Raw genomic sequence first — 17,203 nt, 5'->3', positions numbered from 1 at the left:
GGAGGCCACTGTCGGCGGAGCTTATGATTCTATAAATGTGGGAATCATAAAATAACCGGCAAGAATTGAACTATTTTGATCACTCCTTCAACTTGGAGCCAATCTAGAGATCGTGGAGTTCAGATTTTGATTGATTCCTCATGAAGCATTTTAAAAAGAGTTCCATTAAGGACCGCGGAGAGATCTTAGTCTTCATAAACCGTTCTACAAAATTCTACTAATTTAGTATTTTTTGAGTTATTTTGCCTGATTTGGTGAGTAACTATTTGCCTGATTTGGTTGATGGGGAGAATCAAAACTCCTATCTCTTAAGCAGCTTTAAGCTATGTTTTTTTTTATATAATTAGTTTAAGGAATACAATTTTAAAGTTTAGCACAAGAACATAATTCGGTGTGATTTTATACTTAGGATTCCGTCAACTGTAACTGGTTTATTGGGACTGGCCAAATTATGTAAATGGAAAAGGGAAAGGTGAGCATATCCGTTTTGGCATGCATCATGGTTTCGACAAACCTGGAATGCCCTAAAGGCAGTATTCTAAGTTTCCCTGTCCACTGAACGATTGTGTACTACTAGTTGTATAGGTAGGTCACTAGTTAGGTAACAAATTTATAGTTTTGTATATCCAATTTCAGGTAGGGAAACTAATTAATAATTAGCATGGAAAAATACAGTCGAGAGTCTGCTAACTATTCACCGGATATGTCTGTAATTCGTCGTTCGTTGAGAGATGTCAAACTGTTTGCCGCTGAACTGAAGTTAAACGCGCCGCCCCGTAATAGCGCAACGCTGGAGCTGGAGCAGAGCGCCCAGTTGCCAACAGCTATGATTTTCGACAAAAAAAATTACTCATGAGTTTTGAAGCAAAAAAATTTTTTTTTTAGAATCAAGGATTTGAGAAATTCAAAAATTACCCCCTACTGCCGTTTTAAAGTGGCTCTCGCTTATTGTATTTTAGCCCGGATTTCTAAAAAGAATATTAGACTGAACCCGAAATTAGAAAAGCTTAAAAACGCTGTTTAATTGATTTTCTTCCTTTTGTGTGACCTTGCTTACATGTCATAGAATTCTTAAGTGGTCGTGTCAGTAAAGCAGAGGTTTACTTAGGATTTGTTCTGATTTTTTAAAGACCCGTTATTTTTCAAAAAAATCATGAATTGAACTGATTTTTTAAAAATGGTCTAAAAACGTCCTGAATTGTTCTGATTCTCAAAAATAAAAACTCAAAATGCGGGATACAAAATCCATTGGGAATAAGTCGGAAATTCCTCCAAGAAATCGAGATTTTTTTGGCTCAATTGCTCAATTCATATATCAGTGCATTCAATGCGCCAAGATAGCTTAAAAAATATGTGAAACAAATACTCAAGCCATGCCTAAAACTAAAAAAATTATAAAATTGTAGAATTGTGTGTTCAGGTTCAGTTGTTATCGAGAAATAGATGCAAGAAATACTTGGTTTAAAATCCCTGAGAAAAAAGGAAAAAAAATGCAAGAAATACAATATTTTTCCGATTGAATTTCTTTGCGGTCTTTAATATGTCAACTTCCGTTTAACTTGCATCTTTTTTCTGTTTGAGTAAAGAAAAGTTTCAGCAAAAATTTAGAACATCAACTAATCAAGCGCATAATGTGTACCTGTACACGTACACGCACACCTGTGTAATTAAAATAGCATTTGAAATAAAAACTGTGAATACGGTTCGGTATCTGCATATCAAGTAAACTCAGAGATTCGTCGTTTACTTTAGCTTCAAAGAGATTTCTTAAATCGTTGAATATTTGAAAAGTGAAAAGGTTCAGGCATTAACTTTGAATGAATAAATTTACAATAAAAGCCTAGCTTTCTTATATGTTTTGGAGCTTATCTGTTAATTTTTGTTACAATTTTACATTTAAAACCTTGTGAATTTTTTAACGAATATTTGATTGGGTTCGGGCTAGTGAACGGTAGACAATGTGCAACTCGAGACCCCATACACCCAACTTTCGGGTAGTGGTCATATCACCTCTTGTTTGCAACTCCGATTCTCTACCTCCCCGTGGTGCTAGCTGGGGTGCGAGCAACCTTAGCGGAGATCGGGTTCCCAACCCCAGTGGACGCTTTGGTCGCATGCAGACTGAATTAGGGGGCTTCGTACGCGTCTGTTCTCCATGTCAGGGGCAGCGTGCGGAGTGCAACAACGTCCTGGTGGTGTTCGGGACCCAAAGCAGCAACATCACGACTGTCCTCCTGCGAGATAGTGGGGTTAGCTGCGGGCCTTGCGAGCCCGTGACTACAAAAAAACATAAGCTACGAACAACGAACAACAAATTTCGGATGGAAGTGGTGGTGTGTGAAAAATCACCGACAGCGGAAGAGGCAGCGAGTCCAAATTTTCCAGGAGAAAAAGCGCTGCCTGGAGGAGGAGGAGCTCGAGAAGCTGGAGCAGCTGCATCGTTACCAAGAAACACGAAAGTTCTTTCAGAAACTCAACGCATCCCGCAAAAACTTCGTGCCGCAAGCCGAAATGTGCCGGGATAAGGACGGGGGCATCCTGACGGACAATCATGAGGTGATCAAAAGGTGGTAGCAGCACTTCGATGAACACCTGAAGGGCGCACATGCAGGAGATCAAGACGGTGGGGGAAGGTACATCGCCGGCGTAGCCAACATCGAAGAGGAGCCACTCCCAACGATGAGTGAAGTTAAGGAAGCCATTCGCCAGCTGAATAGAAACAAGTCGGCTGGGAAGGATGGCATCGCAGCTGAACTCATCAAAATGGGCCCGGACAAGTTGGCCGATTGCCTACACCGGTTGATGGTCCGGATCTGGGACATAGAACAGCTACCGGGTGAAAGAAGGGGGTAATATGCCCCATCTACAAAAAGGGCGACAAATTGGACTGTGAGAACTACCGAGCGATCACTGTCCTCAATGCCGCCTACAAAGTGTTGTCCCGAATCCTACTCCGCCGCCTAACGCCACAAGCAAACAGATTCTTGGGAAGTCATCAGGCCGGCTTCATGGAGGGACGGTCAACGACGGACCAGATATTCACATTACGGCAAATCCTCCAAAAATGCCATAAACACGAAGTGCCTATGCACCATGTATTCATCGACTTCAAAGCCGCATAAGACCCGTTCGACCATGACGAGCAATGGAAAATCATGGACGAAAACGGCTTTTCCGGGAAACTGACCAGACTGATCAAGGCAACGATGGATGGAACGCAGAGCTGTGCTCGAATTTCGGGTGAATGGTCGAGTTCATTCGAATCGCGCAGGGGGCTTCGACAAAGCGATGGACTATCCTGCATGATGTTCAACGTGGCACTAGAAGGTGTTATTCGACGAGCGGTGGGCGAAAAGCGGGGCACGATTTTCAACAGATCCAGTCAACTTATCTGCTTTTTTTATTGAGCAGGGAAAAGTCCCCGGGAGTTGGTCTCTCTTGCAGCACCATTCTCCCGAAGGCATAAAACCTCCTCACATTTATTGATCATGATTGATATCTTTTCAAAATCACATTATTAAAAATTTACCAATCTTTAGAATTCACATTTTCTTTTCAACACTATTCCATATAATTAGCGGTTCTGCAGATGCGGCATTTGGTGGGCGGCGATGGCTAGCAGTGAGGGATATAAAGAAAAGCCGTATTTTGGCAATTAGTGACAGATTTGATAATTGTGGGTGAGGAAATTGATTTCTCCAAACCACCAATGAGATTAATCTCTGTTAAGGGGGTCTTAACGAACTATGTAGTTAATTGCTCAGTTCACAATTCAGTTGTTTCATCCGCACATCATGCTAGGTAGTTTGCTAGGTTGGTTCTAAGGTTGTTTTAACTGAACGTTTGAAGTTGGCTCTGTTGGTTGTGATTTTCAGATATCCTGGAAGAGCGTTGTACTTCATCTTGCTGAAGTATTCAGGGGACTTTTTCATTTTCTTTGTATTTACTCTTCTGAGGTTCCCCCTCGACCTCGTAGAAAATCTGTGATTCTGCTGCTAAATTTGTTGATTGTGGTGAAGACTGGGTTGTGTAGCTGGTGGTGTACTTGAATAACGCTTCGGAGTTCCCTTTGATCGGTACTACACCGGTCATGAATTATCTGTAATGTGTGTTTTTATATGTTCACTTGACACTTTAAGCCATTTGTTCGCAAACACTCATTATCAGTGCACGTACCTTAGAATAATCATAACACTCTCACAACTAACAATTTTTGCCGAGAGAGTCTCACACAATAGTATGTAAGCCATTTTAGTTAGATTAGAATAGATCAGATCGTTGAATTACGAGCACGAATTTTCACTTCTCCGCAGTAAATCTATTCAAGTTAAATCAAACAAAGCGACTTTCGATACTGTTCCGAAATTGGTCTAATAAAGTAGTGGATAAACAATACAATCGAATAGTGCAGTGATTTGGTCTCACTAAGGTATAACGACTGGTTGATTTCCGTAGATTTTTCGATTGGCATTTTCAGTCAAAAATAATATAGATCAAAAACAATACGTTTACATATTATCCGACGTTTCGGCCTTTGGTCTTGGCCTTCTTCTAAGGAGAATCTACAATTTTATTTTATTTTTGTGAAAATTAATTAATATCTAATAAACTATTTTTATAAATGGGTGTTGCACTTACTAGGTATTGTACTGTAGATCTGGCTATGGGTGTGGGACTAGATGGGAGCTTTTGCTACGGTGGTTCTGCTGTCGGTAAACTATGTGTTATGATTTTTAGGAGCGTAGAGATAAATATTGTGACTTACGGTTTTTTGCGAAATGGGGTTTTACACATTTTAATTAGTGTTTCATTTGTAATAGCTGTCTACTATTTTTATAGGCCTACTCTTAACTGTTTTGTTGTTTTTGTTTTTGGAATTGTTTACGTTTGGCATGTTTTGGTATTGGTGAAATATATGGTTGGAAATGGAGTAAAGATATTGGTTTGTGTTTTGGATGATAATATTATACTGTGTGTGTTGAATATGTGTTTACAATTGTTGGAGTATATCAGTTTGGTTACTTAAACTTATAGGTGATTGTTGATGATGATATGATGATGACTGACTGGATGGCTGGTTTCGTTGGTTTGTTTTGGTCGGAGCTTTCTTGTTGTGGGAACTTACTTTATGGATGATGTCGGTGTATACGGGAGAAACTTCTTCGACATCTGTTCTGTAGTTTACTGCGTGAGCGGTTGCCTTGATGTGGTAGCTTTCGAGAGAGTTTAGGCGTTTATGCTGGTAGGAGCGGTCGTAAATTATTAGATTCTCCTTAGAAGAAGGCCAAGACCAAAGGCCGAAACGTCGGATAATATGTAAACGTATTGTTTTTGATCTATATTATTTTTGACTGAAAATGCCAATCGAAAAATCTACTAAGGTATAACTTAAACCGAAGTGCAAACTAAATTCCCCTAGAGCGGATGATCAGCTGTTGTGGTGACTTACATAGAGTTTCTGCTGCTGGTGGATGCCGTCGACTTAGAGACGGGAAGAAAACCCTCGAATACCGAACCCCCATCGGCCATGCCCGAACACCCTTAGTGCGGCTATTGGTAATACAGACAGTGGAGCTTCGTGGAAAAGATTGTAGGTGAAGAAAAGTCTGGGGTGTTTATTAACAGCTTTTAGGCAACGGTTCTGCATTGTTTGGAGCGGTTTGATATCCTTCTGCCTAGCTGCTCCCTAGTTCGAGACCATTGCACAAATAAATGATACAGGCACTCTAGTTGTTCGGTCGGTACAAACCTCGAAAGCTTCCACATTATACTGTGAAGAGCACTTAGATCTTTTCTAAGATAATCTATGTGTGTGTCCCATCTTAGACGTTCATCGAAGTTCAGACCCAGGTATCTAAAAGTTTTGACCTGCTCTATTATAGCCGTATCAACTAGTAGTTAACCATAGTTGATAGGAAGCCGATGATCTGAACTAAAGATCACATACTTGGTCTTACCCAGGAGCAGTGAAAGAAGGTTTTATTTAGTCGAAATATGATTTCAGTTCTATCAAATCATTTGACATCTGGGAAATAATAGTCCCGACGTCGTTATGTTCGTAAAACAACGATGTATCGTCAGCAAACAGCCTGGGTTTACCTTGTAATTGTAGTTTGTGCAAATCATTCACATATAAGTCGAAGAGGAGAGGCCCTAGGTTGCTACCCTGAGGGACTCCAACAGGCAGGTCTCCAAGATCACTAGAAACCTGATTTATCTGGAGGTACTGCTTCCTGTTGGCTAAGTAGCTGACAAGAAGAAAGTTCGCATTACCCCTGATTCCATGGGCATCCAATTTTTGGAGAAGTATCGCGTGGTCAATCGTGTCGAAAGCTTTCTTTAGGTCTAAGAATAACACTCCCATAAACTTTTGATTATCAAGAGCATTGTGTATGGCATCTACCAGTTCAGTTGCTGCTGTTTGAGTACTTGATCCTTCGCGAAAACCGTATTGATAGCTGTTTAGTAGACTATGGTGCTTCAGGAATTGTGAGACCCGATCTGCTATTAGCTGCTCCAGGATCTTACTAAACACCGATAGTATGGAGATTGGGCGATATTTACAGCATTCTGTCCTTTTTTCCGCTTTATAGATGGATAGAACTCTATCTTTTTTGAGGATCTCGGGGAATCCACCATTCTGCACGCAATCGTTGAAAACATCTTTTATTAGAGGGGCTAACATGACATGATAAATTGCACTGGGATCCTATCCGGACCTGGACTTTTTGAAGCTTGTTTATTTTGATGATGACTTCTTGGTTTGTTGCTGAGGTAAGGTATATACTGTCACCGTTTCCGATATCTTGCACTTCCTCGAACATTTCTGGGAATTGTGGCTGCTAGCTGAGTTCCGAGGTTACAAAAATAATGATTGAATGCGTTGGCAACTGCCTTTTCATCATCCGTAACTGCTCCATTCAGTTCTATTTTGATCATTTCGTTTTGAGATTCGTTTGCTCCAATCAAATTGTTAAACTCTTTCCACATTTCTTTCTGAGTGGATTTTTGAAACAGTTTCTGGTAATAAATTTTTTTGTCTCAGTCTTAAATAGTACTGTTAAGTTATTTCGACAATTGTATCAAAAGATCCTTAAAGTCGCTGTTGGTAGGATACTTCTTGAAACTCGCAAGTGTCTTTTCTTTGATTCGCATCAACTTCCACACATCCAGTGATATCCACGATGATGCTTTGCCGATAACATTGATATAGTCGGAAGATCATCTGCGGCGGTGGAGGAGATCTATCGCAAACTGAAACGCATAGCAGGACGGATTGGGTTGGGTCCAAGGCGAAGAACATGCTGGCCTGCGGATCCGAGACCGACCGAACCCGCTTGTCCAGTAATAACAAGGTCACGATCGACGGCGACGAGCTGGAGATAGACGAAGACTTTGTCTATCTCGCAGACAATGACACCACCCGTGAGATCCGGCTTCGAATGATTATCGTGCCTACTATGGACTCCACAAGCAACTGCGGTCGAGAAGACTTAGCCCTCGCACGAAGTGTAACCTGTATATGACGCTCATTAGATCGGTTGTTCTCTACGGACACGAGACATGGATATTACTCGAGGAGGACCTGCGTACACTCGGAGTATTCGAGCGACGAGTGTTAAGAACCATCTTTGGCGGCGTACAGGAGAACGGAATGTGGAGGCGAAGGATGAACCACGAGCGCGCGCGACTCTACGGCGAACCCAGTATCCAGAAGGTGGTGAAAGCTGGCCGGATACGCTGGGTGGGACATGTTGCGAGAATGCCGGACGACTGTCCTGCAAAACAGGTGTTCGCTACGAATCCGGTAGGAACAAGAAGAGCGGGGGCGCAACGAGCGAGGTGGTTAGACCAAGTGGAGCGTGATCTGACGAACGTGGGGTGCCCGAGGAATTAAAGAACGGTTGCCATGGACCGAGTGAATTATAGGAATTATGTTCGTCAAATTATGTCGTGAGACGGTATACTATGTAAATAAATAAAATAACGAGAAATTGGAGAACGGTTCCCATGGACCGAGTGAGTTTTAGGAATTATCTTCGTCAAGTTATGTCGTGAGACAGAATACTAAAAAAATGAATTAATAAATGAGGCTCTGCTTAGATTGCATCATGACAACAGTTTTGAGCATTCAATGGGTCAATGTATGACGGGGACACACCTAACGATTTAGGGAAAGATTTGTAACGGTAAGTTTGTTTCTCAAACGTGCAAACGCCATTGCTTGGGTTCCGGAAGAAAATTTCTTCAGCGTCAGGTAGAATGCAAACTGTCTCCGATTATGAAAAATTCAGTCGAACTGGTTGAGTTGATTATTCATTGTCACAACTTTGTAGATTGAATGAGTGTGGCAAAACCAATTAATGTATTCACTGTCAATATGAAGATCGTCTAAGCCTAGGCTAAAATTATTTTATTTCATCGTCGGAAGTAATTTTTTTTCGGTTTTACTATTTAACTAAAAATATGATTTTATCGAGAACTTACATATGTATATAACCGTTAACCCAATTTTTTAAACCATTATTCCATAAAAAATTGAAATAGAGAAAATCGTATTTTATTTTATTTAAAAAAAAATTTAAAAGTCCTCTCAGGCTTCATTGTATATAATGCTTTGACCGAAAAGCTAAAATTGATTGAATTTTTAACTAAATAATATCATCACCAAACAAGCAAATGGTAATATCTGGTCATTAATCAAAACAGACTGCATCTGTTTTCATACTTGATAGATATTCCACCCAAACGTCATCTCTTGAGCATTAAATCAAATAAAAAAAACCACGCCAGTATTGCAGAAGCCATCCCTCTCGAGTTTAGCTCGTGCGTATCGAATAGCCATCCACTGGATGATCTAAAACACAGATGTCCAAAATGCAGCTAAATTTGGCGTATTATAACATGGGTGCGCGATCGTTTATAACTCTTAAACCACTTTCCTGACCTTGGACCGCCAATATCTAAGTAAGAAAGAAAGAAGACACCCCCAAATCAGGCAGCTCCTCTAAGATTGGCCTAGTATATAGTGGCACTGAATCAATGGTAGACGCACTGGAGCGTGCTGCCGTTGAATCATTCATAGGATGTTTATTTTGATGTTGGTCTTTTTTCTGCTTTTCTTTGCCGGTGAATTGATTTTTGCAATCTGCTTTCTGCTGCTGGGAAAATTCTGCGGGGTGCCTTTAAAACCACTTGTCTGGAAAAGCGAAATTATTTATGGTTCTTCCCGCTATAGGGCCGGGCTGTTACCGTTCACATATCTTCAATTGTTTTAAACTTAATTTTTTGATAAATGATTTGAAATCCATGTACATGCTTGACACTATTCGCTAGTTGTGGTTTTTTTTTCTTATTTGATTTGAATCATCATCGAAAGTTGGTTTGATAATTAAGGAAATTTTCACCACTTGTGATCCGATGCGATTGAACGATTACGCTTGCTAAATCAACCTTTAATTCATCAAACAGGCATCAAAACTCGTACAACCTTAAGCGGTACACATTTTTGCTTCTAACTCCGCTAATAGTTATGTTCAACCATACCTGCTATGCGGATTTCTCGTCGGATTTAGTTGCCTTTACAATGGAGATTTTTTTTGCATAAAGAAGCGTTTGAAGTAAATTAACTTTTTTCCGTTTAGCTTAGCTTAGCTTGGTTGACTACTCATATCCACTTTAAATCATTGAACTGGAAATGCCGTGTTGATATTCTTATACAACAGGTTAAAAAAATACTTCAACATCATATTTTATTTGGCTTTACTCACCAACGCGTTTCCAATTCCATGATCGCTGGTTTGGCTATAGGCAGCACAAGTTCTACTTCGACAATGGTTGCTACTCCGTGATTGATCCAGGCCATTAATTTTGTGCAAGGGCCAAAAGAATGGTGCATGGTACTAGCAGATCATTCACAATGCACAAAACTCATGCTCTCCCTTTGCAAAAGATCATTAACGGCGCCGGCTACGTCCTAGTAGTCAATAGGGGAAACATGAAAGGACGTTACTTTTTAGGTTCAAGCAACAACCTTTTGTCCCTAGATGCTCCAAAGACTAGTTTTGAAAAATTCAGAAACGAAGGTAGGCCACTATCATCTAAATTAGCTTTGTTCCGATTCTACAAAAACTGTTCTACAACGACGGTAACGGTACAAAAATATTTTACCTTGAAGTATTCGATTTTAAGATTAATGTTTTTCAGTCCAGAATTGGCGCAACAAGATTTAATTTTTTGGAAATTTCTATAGGAAAGCCAAATTTTCCATTGTAAAAATAAACATAAATGAATTTCTTGATAAACAAATTTTTATCTTCCGTTAACGGTAAGGGAGAGTAGGGTATCATGGGCTATGAGGAAAGGTGGGCCACTCTGAATATCTTGGATGTATGTTGAGATAAAAATCTCAATCCAACTGTCATCGTCGTCGCGTAAACATATGCTGTTGTTGTTGTTGTTAATGTAACAAGCTAAAAAATTTGTACTTACATAATTGAATAAGAATCCACAAATTACATCGGTGGGAAACCTAAGCTTCATAACAAAATATGCTCATAAGCTTATGATCCTAATTTTGTCTTGGTCTTTCACATGGAAAAGTATTTTATTATGAATCATCAATAAGTCACTCAAACGCAACTAAATTGCAAATTATAGCTTGTGGGGAATCAAGGGCCACATAATGTGGGGTATTTTGGGCCACCTATATTTTGGTGTTTTTCTGCTTATTCATAACTTAAAATACTCCGCTCTTTAAACTCCTTTCTGTAAAGTTTTCTATTGCCAAATAAAGTGTTATGAAAAATATTCTGACAATTTTTTTCAATGCTGTTTAAACGAATAGAAGTCCTATATGAGGAATTATGCCAAAACGTACGTGAGTTAGGTTTCTGAATCTATTCGGTCATACACATAACCCTCTTTTTTTATTTCCTCACCTGAATATTACTTTAAAATAGCTGTATAAAGAAATTACATTTTTGGGTCAACTCATAAACTTTTTATTATTTGGTCATTTTGGATTGGGTGGCCCATAATTCCCCACCATTTTTTAAATTAATTAAAACTTTTTTTAAACAATTACAAGTCGGGGAAATAAACTGTATAAAACATGTATAAAATTTCAATTTTTTTTGTTTCGATTATAGTCGTTTTACCATCATTATGGCATTCGCGACTTTATCAACGTTGCAGTTGGCGGATCGTTATTGAAAAACTTATCCGGTACAACTGTGTTCGATGTTTACTCTTGGGCTCGAACTCGCGGACATCGGCTCAGGAGACAACAGACTCGCCAACTGGGCTAATAATATATCACAAGCCTTTATAAAATTTTCAAATGATACGTTGAAAATGTAAAGAAAAACACACCATTTAACTTTTCCATTTTATCTTTCATAATAAAGCTGTTATAGAACAAAGAAAACAAGTGGCTCACCTACAATTGGAGCAGTTTGTTTTAAAAATTATCTAGAAAATTTTGAAAACAAGTTACATTTCTGCATAACACAGTTTCTTAGAGAAGCCCTAAAAAATCAATGAATAAATACACATAAAATTGAGAGTTCTGGCAGATAATTATTGTAATATTTTAATGATTTCATGGACAGAGCTAAATACAGATCGGACTCGATTCTGCGTTCCCCTCATTTTTTTTTCGGGCAGATAATCGAATCCGACGGATAATCGAGTCAAAAACTTTCACCAACGAAAACATTTTTTCACAATTTCTGAAAGTAAAAAAGAATGAAAAATTCTTTTGGAAAAAAATCGTTGGGAAAAATAATGTCACATTTTGAATGCAAACAGAAGCAGATTTTATTTCAAAAGGACACCTGCGTGTACTAAGTTGCTTCCAAAACGTCATCCACACACGTAAACTGTGGTAAAAAAATTGATTTTTGGTGTCTTCTTTTCTACCTTACATATGATTTTTTTTTTCTAACAAAACAACTCCAGATCTGTGTGGTTAGTTTAAGACCTAACTGTCAATAGATATTTTAGATCGACAAACACATGGACCAAGAATTTCGAACGCTACCTAAATTGTAATTTAAAAAAGAGCTCAATTTCCAGTTTTCTCATGTTTTGAAGCTTGATCGTAGATGTAGCTTTTGAAAAAAGCTTGTCAAATAGTTAATGGAATGATAAATTTACATATTTTGAAAAATTCTGCGCAAAAAGTAAGTTGAAATAATGATTATATCTTTGGATGGGTAATGAAATTCAATTTTTGATTATTTTTTTCATAAAGAAACAAATTCAAAACAGACATGTATAACATAGAGATGCAAAAGCCTTTTTTCAATTATTTTTCCTTAAAAGTATATCATTGCCTGTTAAACATAAGGCCGGAACAAATATCAAATCCTTCTTTTGTCATTCGGTGTTGGATCAACGCAAGGGGAGGGAGGGACAATAAAAAAATAATGCAAAAAAATGAAAAAATTGGAATAGATTGCATGAAAGATTGTATGCAATAAAATTTCATTCTTTATCATTGCACAAAACCCATAAGTCAAGTTATTTTTTATCGAAAAGTTCAATAAAATAAAGCACACAAAAGTTGATAAAACCACAGAGGACAGACGTAAAAGCTAGCCCACGAAACTTGTGTAAAAATTCTAGCACCCTTTTTGAGCCAATTTTTGTTTTTTGGCTGACACACCAAAGAGAACTGTCAAAACAAATCTAAGAAAAAATGACTAAGTTTCAGACAGTTTTCTATAGATCGTATGAGTAGCTTAGCATGCTTCAAGAAAATCGCTATTGAAGTTTCGTAATACGTTCATCATGTTGCATGAACAAAAAAATCATTAAAGTTATTATCTTTTTTCATCAAATTTGTTAGAATTACAAAATTTAAGACAGCTGAATGCTAAAGTGATATGTGGAAGTAACCCGCTTTGAGATGCCTAGAATCAGTACTGCTGGGTGAGACTGATCGTCAAGAATGTTCTTGTATTTGACTGGCCATAGGTGATGCATTTTCTTACATGAATTACTGTTCAAGAAGTGCGAAAACTTATACCAAAGCTGTTAGTTATCTTAACTGTCATAGTAGTGCAAAAATAAAGAAATTGAAATTTCTCCCAGTTGAAAGAAGTTCTGATTTCATTTATTTAGCAATAAATTAAAGCCGACCATTTTACTGCGACATTATTGGATTGATTTTTTGTGAGTTCATATACGGTTACGCCTTTTCGAAAACTGGGCATTTCAAAGTTGATTTGTAACTTTTTAACGGCGCAATAGATGGCACTGTTTGTAGTCAATTTCTAACGTATTTTTGGTGATAGCATTTGAAATTTTATACTCTTTTGTTAAGTTTTTTTTCGAGCTTGTACGTCTGTTCTCTGTGATAAAACTACCATTTTCAACAATTTGATTTGTGCTCTTGTAATCTTTCGGATGTTTGATAAATTTTCCAAAATTTCCATAAAATACTTCACACATTATTTATTTTCCCTCCGGTTTTTTTTTGGAAATTTTGAAGGGGGGAGGGGGATGACAAAAGAAGAAATTGACATTTTTTCGTGATAATCTATATATATAAAAAGCAATTTCTGTATGTTTGTTTGTTTGTTTGTTTGAAATTTGGCATGGATGCTCATTACGACCAGGAAGGATGAAAAATGTTTTCAGATTTTCGAATGACCCCTTCTGAAGGGGGTCGTCCATAGAAGACAAATATTGTTTTCGCGATATTGACGTTACTTTTCGTCGGATCGTGTTGAAAATTTGCACACGAGTGTTTTGAAAGACGAGCAATCGATTTCAGGTGACAAATTTTGTGTAAGGGGTCAACCAAAGGGATCGTCCATATTAATTGTTCGCTGTTTTCGCGATATTGACGTTATTATACATCGTATTCAGATGAAAATTGGTACACGATAGTTTTGAGTGACGTGCAATCGATTTGAGGTATCAAATTCAGTGTAAGGGGCCGGCAAAAGGGGTCGTCCATATTAAATTTTCTATATCTTAGTGATATTGACGTTTTTATACATCGGATTGGGATGCAAATTTGCACATAGGAGTTATTAGCGACAAACAACTGATTTCACTTATCCAAACTAAAATCAGGGGTCGGTCAAAGGGGTCGTCCATATAAACTATTCACTGTTGATGCGATATTGTCGTTATTATACATCGGATTCAGACGAAAATTGGTACACGAGAGTTTTGAGAGATGAGCAATGGATTTCAGGTATTAAATTCAGTGTAAGGGGCCGGCAAAGGGGGTCGTCCATATAAACCTTTCAATATTTTTGCAATATCGTCGTTATTTGACATCGGATTGGGATGAAAATTTGCACACGATAGTTTTCAGGGACGGACAATAGATCTCAGATGTCAAATATTTTGCCAGAGTCGACGAAAGGGGTCGTCCAAATAAATTAATTTTTCACTATTTTTATCAATATTTACGTTATTATACAATGGATTGCTTTGAAAATTTACACACGGGAGTTTTGAGGGAAGAGCAATCGGTTTCAAATATCAAAGTTTTTATAAGAGCCCCCGAAAGGGGTTTAGCTTTTTGGCAATAATTGCGTTGTTATGCAATGATTTAGTCGAAATTTATACACGTGGTTTTTTATTCCTGATTTCAAATTTAGTAGCAGACGACAAACGAAGTGATCATCCAATATTTAGGCAATTATTACTTAACAATGAATCTGGAAAATGCTTGGCAATTGACTTTCATACAAACTGTTTATGACATCTTCCAAGTTGAAAGCGAAACGGAGTTCGTATGGGATCAGCTAGTTTTTAAATAAACTTCAGTTCTGAATTTAATGATACACTTTTAATTGCAAGTCCCGATTTAGACAAAAAGCATCTCAAATCCTCATTCTATTTTTTAATACAATAAAAGTTGTTAGACAATTTTAAAAGAAGATGCATTTAATTTAAGAGTCTCAGAAGCAGGGTTGGCATCAGTCAACGTCATTAGTCAAATGACTGTGACTGTTGAGCCTCTTGGTCCGTCAAACTCAATTGACTGTTACTTAACGACCAGTCACTTCGTTTGCCAGTCATTCATTCCCCATTCATTTGAAGCTAAAATAATAACCTAGTCAAGCAATCGCATTCAACCGACCGATGACGAAAAAGGAACGCATTTATTATTATTGTTGCTCCTGCCAGCAAGCTCGTTTTCAGTTTTTTAATGCTATTGTTGCTCTCTGCCAGCAAGTCGTTCAATTAGTTGTACCTGCCGTCAGCAGCCGATCGAAGTGTGAAGAGATTTGCCAGTCAGTCTCAGGAGAAATTTTGACAATGTGTAGGAGCTTCGCCAGTCGATGATGGAGAAATGTTGATTGTTGTCGTGCTTTATCCGTCATGCGAGTAGTGAGGCTCCGTCAATTGAGAACAGTGCCGGTCGTTTGATGAAACAAAACTAGTCGGGTCAAGCGTGACGGGCGAAATTTGCCATCACTGCTCAGAAGTAGTAAAAATGTCCAAAACACAAAGGCCCCTAGCTCTCATTTTTCACCAACTAACTTTCCGATTAATCAAAATTAGCACAGATCAAACGAGTAAAGTTTTAAAAACTGGTAAAAGATATTTCCAGGAACATGCTAATACGAGAGTGAGCCCAAACAAGGCCATTTTCTCACCACAATAAAAAAAAATTTCTGGTGAACATGTTTATTTTGGAATCTTTTTAAATGGAGAAAAAGAGCTTTGTTTGCACTTGCCTTTAATTTCTCTGGTGTACCTTACAAATAATTTTGGGCCAAACAAACCAAGTATTTAAAAAAAAATATCCTAGCCGCCATTTTTTTAAAGTTTAAATATTTTTTAAGTTAATAATATTTTCAAAAATCATGAAGTCAATATCCAATTCAAAATATTGTAACAAACTTTCATTTCAGATGTAAAAGAAATATAGGATTAAAAAAACAGAATAGAATTTTTATTTTAGTATCATAACCCAGATTTTAAATTCACAATCAGCCATCGTTAAAAAAATAGACATGAAACTCAAGTAAGTTGAAATGAATTATATCATGAAATTTATGTACCTTTTCACTATCCTTCATTTAATTAAGAATCCAGATTTAGCTCAGATATCCTAGAGGTGTAATGCCTTAGAAAAAAATGAAATGTCAATTTAAGAAAATTTAATTTTCTGACAACACTGAAGAGCGTTTTTTTAGCCTTTAATCGCAATATCAAGAACTGTTACAACTATAAACATATTTGGCTTCAGCACTCCCGAATCAGTCAAAATCAACTCTAAAATTTTTTGCACTTCTAAAAAATTTGATTTTTTTTGCATTGTGCTATCAGTAATTGATCTTTCATTTTATGATTTTTCAATTGTTTCCTAAAAATTGTTCAAAAATGTCGGGAATAATGTGTCCTTCAAGAAATGAAAAAAAAAAACAATTTTTCGCTTTAATTATGCATTCTTTATAGCAAATTGTTTACTTTTCGAAACGAAACGGTTGAAGTTCATTTCATTTGTTTCAGATTAACTAAAGTTTTAGAGCTTGAAATTCAATAGCAAACCAATAAAAGAAGAGCTTAAAAATCTCCAGAGTTCAGAATTCTATTTCATAATTTTATATCAGAGTTCTAAACTTTTTAGAAATAAAATTATTCGATAACGAGAAATGAATTTCAGGATAAATTAAAACAACACGATTTCGCTTCCGAATGACTATTCAGAAAAATATAACAGAATAATAAAAAATATCGGAGTTTTAAAATCAGTTTTAAATTCATAGCTATTATTTTCAAAACTGATATAAAATATTTTTTAAACGAACGTATACATATGTACATAGTTGCAAAATGAGAATCATTAAAAATTTCTTTGTGTTAATCTCTCGCTGAAATGAATAAGCTTTGAAAAAAAACAGATAATTGAAAAGTTTCATAAAATGTTATTTTATTTAACAACATGTAGGGGAGAATGAGGATTTTGGATCCCTGGGGATACTTAATTCCTGCGCTATATCTCGAAACAGGATTGTCTTACGAATATCAAATTTTCTAGAAAAAATGTGCCAAATAGAACAAATCAATAATGCAGTTATCTCAACAAATTTTAAAAATTTTATTTTTCGAGTAATTGAACTTTGTTTGAAAATTTTAAGAAAATGTAATTTGAAGATCCTTTTTTATCACTTTAAAATGTTTCTCACATGAAAAAAGTTCAATAAAAATATTTATTCCAATATGT

General features: G+C 37.1%; 1 protein-coding gene across 1 annotated transcript in view; it reads right to left on the bottom strand.

Annotated features, from left to right (window-relative positions):
• LOC129746923 (non-lysosomal glucosylceramidase) overlaps positions 1-17,203 on the bottom strand; it is a 65,346-nt gene that overhangs the window by 33,244 nt on the left and 14,899 nt on the right. The window lies entirely within an intron of this gene.

The sequence above is a fragment of the Uranotaenia lowii genome, chromosome 2 (genome assembly GCF_029784155.1).
Source record: "Uranotaenia lowii strain MFRU-FL chromosome 2, ASM2978415v1, whole genome shotgun sequence".
Taxonomy (NCBI): domain Eukaryota; kingdom Metazoa; phylum Arthropoda; class Insecta; order Diptera; family Culicidae; genus Uranotaenia; species Uranotaenia lowii.
Note: the sequence above shows the minus strand (reverse complement) of the source record. Positions and strands in the feature narration are given on the sequence as shown.